Here is a 7040-nt window from a genome sequence, read left to right on the forward strand (position 1 = left end):
GCCTTTACCATATGTCACAGAGACATGAGTTAATCTCTCAGAAGCCACTGAATTAGCTTTCAACTAGCAGTAAAATTTAGATGCTACTTGTATGAATCAAACTGAATTTGATTGGTTAACTTTGAAAGTAGAAAGCAAAAGACATAAATGTTTGCCAAAACTAAATACAGACCATTTGGCTTCTTTCTGGTACCGACTTAGAAGTGGCCATATTCTCATTTTTATTCGACTTGGGTTGCATTGTCAAATTGAAACTAGAGATCACATCCTCTGTTCCAGTCCAGGTCCCCCTGTCTTGGTAATGAACTGCTGCTTTCTTTCAACAATAAGGTTAACATATCACACTGTGGAGCAGTCTGGCAAGAATGACCCATAAGAGATGGCGATCTGAGAGAAATCAGAGCAGTCCCTCAAAAGAGGAAAAACTGATATGAAGACAGACAATATCTGGTTTTATAAAAACATGTCTGGAGAAAAAAGCAAATACTAATTGGGGAGAAGTCAGTGGTCCCAAATATGAGTCCACGTGATCATTTTGAAGCTATTAAAAATATTAATAAATGTTCCTGTGCTCATGTTTATGATACTTCGTGCATCCATGCGTTATTGATGGTTTTCAAGATGGTAAGCAAAAAGGCATTGTGCATATCTCATTAACGAATAGAAATGTGTAATTGTTAATTTTTTTTTTTTATTTGATTGCCTAACATTATTTGAATGAGTGCAAATTGGTTTTTCTTCTGTTTAAAAAAGAAAAAATTGTAAAGCCATATTTCAAATTATTAGTGGTACTTTTCACTATACCTAATCCTGTCTTTTATAGAAACGTTCATACTTCTAGAAAGAAAGCTTTAAAGGTTATTTTGATTGTTTTTACAATGAATATAATATATGGATTGAACAGTATAGAGTTTTTAGTCTTTCATTTGTTTATAAGCTGCCACTTGCCATACCACAGATAATCATATCTGACAGACTTCTTTTAGTCGAGCCATGCAAATTGCATTAATATACGGCAGGGATTAAATTTACTAGTAATTTCTATGGCTTTCAAAGTGAAGGCTGAGGAGCAGAAAGCTTACTGTGCCTTGTGCCATATGGTACTCAGCCTGTAGATAGGAAGTTTGATCTTTGGATTCACACAATGTTTAGATTGTGCATACAAACCCCTTGGTTTTATGTCAGGTATGATTACATGCCAGGCTTCATTCTGATTCATTGTCCATGTCCAGGTTGGATAGTCAATAAAACTGTGCACACTGAACAGTTGCACCTAACTCATCCCTCATAGTTCCATTTCACATGAATAGGTGTCTTTTGTTTAATGTCTGGCCCCTAATTTTCCTTCATCAATACGTCTGTATTAACATGCAGCAGAATTGGCCTAGTATTATGGGGATAGTCCACATGTCATCCTGATACAGAAACTGCAAACAGCTGTCTAATTGGAACAAGAGTTTAAAGCCTGGCAATTCTTACTCTGTCAGCTGCCACCCAGGATTAGCAGTGGATTCTTTTTTCTTTTATTCATTTTAGGATTTTAAGTTCCTATCTGTCCTGAATAAAAAAGGTAAAATGAGAGTGACATTTCCCTGAAGTAACTTTGCAGAGTCCAGGTATCCTTCCATTTGAACCTATTTAATTTCATATGTGAGAGGCAAGGATTCTTGTGGATATCTTTTAATAGACCAAACTGAACCAAGCCAGAGAATGGCCTCCTCAGACCCCAGGAGGTGGGCCAGCTTCCTTGTGATCTTGGGTGAGGAGAGCACCATTGTCACCACTGCCAAGGGCACAAAGGGTAGCTGACAACACCAGTTGGTCCATGAGCACATTGGAACCTAGTTGGTGGCTTGGAGACGCTTGAGGGACTGGCTGCAGATCCATACTAAAATCAGATGCCTGAAGGTGCAGTGTGTTCAGGTCAGGGTTGCCACAGCATACTCAGGCCTGGCACAACAACAGTGAGAACAAAAACTATGATAACCTGTCTGCCACCTGCTACTAAAACATCCATGAAGAAGCATGAGGATGCCTACTCTGTGGACTTGTTCTCTGGCCAGGCCCTGACCCAGACCCAAACCCAAACACAAGACACGCAAGATGGGGACAGCTTGGACAAGGATCTCATTGAGTAGGTGGAAATGGACAGCTTGGCACCAACCACTGGTAAGTTTCAGCAACTCCAGGGGGAGTAAAAGGTGACTGTATCTGGGAGCTTGGGAATATGAGGGTCAGTCATGGCTTGGAGGAAGCTCTGCCACTGGGTGCTGGTGTGGGGAAGTGACTAGGTTGCAGTCAGTGCAGTTTGCCCTCCTGCCCCTTCCATCCACCGTGCCTCTGATGCAGACAGGACATCCACAGGGTACACTGGTGGGTTATGGGGGGCCACCTCCACCCCTGGTTAATGCCAGGTGAATTCTGTGTGCCAGTACTTAGGGGCAGGCTTGGCAGACCTCCCACCTACATGGCTGGGGTCCAACCCCCAAGATGCCTTTCTGGGGCATAAACATACAAAAATAGACCATCAAAGACCTTTATTTAGGTGCAGCTGTGGCCCTGCATTCCCACTCCCGAAAGCACTGCTGACATAGCCGGTGGTAGTCCCTCTGTGGGTTCCAAATTAGGCTAGGTCTGATGCCAGGGAACACTGTTATCTTCTGGAGTGTTGTCTTTCAGAATAGTAGCCACTCCCTTGCTACAGGGATGCAGCACATAGCTGTTCCAGGTAGTAGTCAAAGGCGTTCCTTTGGGATTCCAGGTGCCTCTCACAGGTTGGGAAGCTGTAACAGGTGTAGAAAGTTTTCCAGAGCCTCCACGTTCCATGGGCTTGCCAGCCTTAGTGGAGAGCCATCATAAGGAGCAATTTGCTTCCTTAACTCCAGGGCATGCACTGGGATGAGAGCCCACAGAAGCACCAGGACATATCTTACAGGGTCACCATCTGTAAGCTCAAAGAACTCTGCTCTGTGCTGACTGGATGCTCTTGCCAGGAAGATATTGGCCAGAGAAGCAGTGGCCTGAGACGGGGATGAACCAGTGATTGGGGTGGGACAAAGGACTTCTTAGCTGGTGATTCCCGCCCTCCCCCCACCTGCCTGCAGGAACTGATGGAGTAAAAGGGGGGCAGCAATTAGCTGAGAATAGGTAGCAGAGAGGTTGCTTACCATGATGATGTTTCACTCAAGTCTTGCTGTCCTATGAAAATGATCAGGCAGAGCAAGACGAGCGGTGTTTCCCCTTACACTATCTTAGAAGTCTGCAACAATGTCAAGGGCTGTTTTGCTGTCAATGCAGTACTGTCTCTGTACCCATCAGTGTGTGAATCCTGCATTCCCACTCAAACACACTGTATCTGTCAACCTTGGAAACACTCTCAAGGCCACTTATGCCTTTTTTTCACTCAATTTTCCCCAGCACAGATGCTGCCCCAAGGCCATGTAGGGACATTCCCACTCCTATAGCTGAAAATGTTGGTAGGACCACTACGATCAAATGTTCTAGGACCTCACTGAGTCATCCACACACCAAGCTGCCACCATCACTCAGCTTCCACCTACTGTGAGGACTGGTCAGAAGAGCTGCTAAGAACTTCAGAAGACTTTCAGTGCAGTGCCACCAGTTCCTGGAAATGGTACAGGGAGAGGTGAGGAGCTCAGAGAGTTTCCAGGAATCAGCTGTCCAGACACAAGCACCCCTCTGTTCCACTGTGGAGTTGTGGAAGTCCTTCCTGGACAGGGTGGCTACCACTGCAGAGGAGTAAATTAGTGCCATAACAGTGTAGCTGCCTACACACCCCACCTGCCCAAAGGCAATGGCCCCAGCTTCATACCAGCATGGGCTACCATGGAGACTGGCTGCCTCCCACTCATCCTTCCCCACCCTTCCCTGGCCTGCAAATGCTGCCAGATGGTCAGTGGGAGTATGAGGAGGCTGGCCAGGCATGCTGTGTGCATGCATCCCTATGCTCCAGCCATCTTGGCTGCCTGCAGCTTTGCTCCCACCTCCCCCCACTCCACCTGCGCCAGATACGGCTGGATGCCAGAGTGGAGGTCTGAGCAACAGGTCCATTGAATGCCCTGGCAATGGCAGCCCTTCCCTTCTCTGGGATGACTGGAAATGTCTCCGGCTTCCCAGGTGCCTGCACCTCAGCAGTGGGGTGGTGCCACAAAACTGTACTTGAGTTCTAGTGACAAGATGGGAGGATGGACCACAGTGTTATTGACCCCCCAGCCACCTCCCCAGCAGTGTGTAACTATCACCTCCTTGGAGCCATCCACCTGCGAGTTGTGGAGGTAACATGCTTCTGTGTCACAGAACTCCCAGGGACCCTTCCAGCAAGCAGGAAGGCAAGCAGACAAGGGCCAGGACATCACTTGAAAAGACCCCACATCAAAAATAGCACAATTGCACAGTTCATGCAGTTTACACAATCACAGCTTGAAGAAATAAATTTTGGACAGTTGTGAAATGAGTTCCTTGTGTGCTTCCTATCCATTCAACTTGAGTCCTTTGCAGCCTTGACCCCACCTAGTGGCCCGTGCCTCAGTTTCCCCCTCCAGCCAGCTCTTACAATGTAGCACTCCATGTCTTGGTCCCTTAGCCTAGGCCCTCCCTTCCCTCATAACAGAGAGTATCAAGCCCAAGAACTAGCATAAAATATGTTTATTGATAAATGGATAACATCATTAAAGGTGCAGCATGGTAAATGAAGTGTTCACAGTTGTTCAGAAGTCCTCTTCCTGCAGCCCCCCTCACCCAAAAGAGCATTGCCTCAGAAGGTAGTTGGCCAAGGCCTCCCTGATCAAAATGTTGGGTCCATCCATGAGGATCAGCTGGGAGTGCCAAGAGCTTCCCTGGATGTGGGTCTATTCCAGTATCCAGGAATACTTTCCCCCACACCTCACATCCTTGAAGCTGGCGATCTTCCTCAGGCAGAGTTCAAGGTGGACCCCTGAGGGAACTCTAGCGCTCAGCTGGTAATTGAAGTACACCTTCCTGGGATCCAGCCAGCTTGCGCGTGGTTTCATGAGCCAGGAGAGGAGTGGGTATACCAGGTCCCTGATGATCAAGGGTGGGAATGGTCAGCCCACCCAAGTCCATGGTGGGAATGCTGGGAGTAAGCTTCCCCCTGCTCCATCATCTCCAGGAAACTGGAGTTCCTGGATATGTAGGTGTTATGCGCATGTCCCAAACACCCAGTGCTAATGTTGGTGAAGTGCCTCGGGTGATCTATGACTGCCTGGAGTATAATCAAAAAGAACCCTTTCCAGTTTATGTAATCTGAGGTACAATGAGGGAGGCAAAGAATCAGTATGTGTATTTCCAAGATGGATGAACCTCCAGGTCCTCAAGTATGGCCTTGTACGCTCTGTGCATAGCCCTCATCACCGTTGTCCACCCCTAGCCATACTGCTTGGCACTGGAATGGAGGCTGTTGCACGAACTTCCAAATCACTAGGACCACATCTCTCTGTGAACATGGGGCACTGAAGTCCAGTGTCATGTGCTGCAGCAGGGGATGCAGTTTGACACAAAGGTCCATGCAAATGCACCACAGGATGTCCTCAACCTTCATTGCTGTTGCTCATTGTTATAAGAGCATGAGCTGCTCCTATTAGCCTGAGCTCACCAGTAGTGTCCAGCAGTGGCAAGGTGGCAGCTGATACCAGGCCCACAGTGTAATGGCTTGCATAGTGTTGTGTTGTGCCTCCTATCAGTGGGCCTGCATCTCAGTCCTGAAAGTAACACCTCACCAGGCCAGGAGTTTGCACAACCAAAGTATGGAGTGACTATGCATTACAACGGCCAAAGCAAGGATCTGCTCAGTTCCACTACTCAGCCTCCCCGCGACACCACTGCAGATATGATTCCAGCTGGCAGGACATTCAGTCAAGGAGGGATTGGAGCTCCTGTGTCTGGCTATGGACGGACTGGAATTTGCATCCTTAGTCAGTCAACACGTGCGTAATTGCTGAGCCATGAAATAGTGTCCTCAGTAGCCGTGTGTAGTTCCTGTAGTCTGTCACTGAACTTAGTCAGTGGGCAGTCATAGACAATATGTGATATGGTGTGTGTTTTGCCATAGCTACAGTCTAGATTGTTGCGAAGTCCCTGATAATGGAGGTTGAGTGCACACAGACCTTGCTGTGTCTGGAACCTGTTCAACAAGGCCCACTGATGGCGTCACAGGTTGAAGCCAGGTAGGCAGACGGTAGGATCTGTGATAAGGAACTTGTTTGGTGGCAAGGATAAAGTGATAAGGAACTTGTTTGCATCCTCAGATGGTTGGCTAATCAGTGTTTTCTTGAGCGCTTGATTATTTTCGGCCACTATTGGAAATATGTGAAAAGGGTGCTTCAGTAAAGTATGCGGGGTGGCCTGCTTGCTGGCCCTCTAGCCATGGAGGGTCAGCTGTTCAAATCAGAGATCATAGTAAATACAGCCATGTGACTGCTCAGAACATGCTCTGACCTCAATACCTCATAATATTGCACAGATTTAATATGTGCTAAGTGTTCCCTATGACAAGGCCCTAAGCCAGTGGTGTTTAATCTTTTGGCCCCTGTGGGCCATATGAGTGGCGTGGAGCTAGTCCATGGGCCAGATCAAGCCCTGCACCCCAGGGTTGGGGCATGGTACTGCTTTTTCCCTGCCATGCACTCTGGAAGTGGACCCTGGGGCCTGGTGCTACTCCTTCTAGCCCTAATACTGGAATAAGGTACCGAGGGCCTGGTACCACCCCTGATCGTTTTCCTCCCCAGCCCCATCCCCCCACACACTGAGCCCTCTTGATACCTGCCCCCCCACCCCAGCATCGGGGGGGGAGAGGAAAACAAAAAGAAACCAACCCCTGGCACTTACTGGCAGTTTGAGCTGCCGTCTGGGTCACTGGGGCCCCGACCACACAGTGCAGGGCTAGGTAGCAGCCCCAGCCCAGGCCCTGCTGCCCACCGCTGCCCCGTGCTGCCTGGTGGGGCTCTGCCAGGAGGCTCCAGAGACCCCCCAGCCCCTGCTCCTGCAGTGAGTAGAGGCTTTTT

The sequence above is a fragment of the Crocodylus porosus genome, unplaced genomic scaffold, assembly GCF_001723895.1.
Source record: "Crocodylus porosus isolate Cpor-Errol unplaced genomic scaffold, CroPor_comp1, whole genome shotgun sequence".
In the NCBI taxonomy this organism is placed as follows: Eukaryota; Metazoa; Chordata; order Crocodylia; family Crocodylidae; genus Crocodylus; species Crocodylus porosus.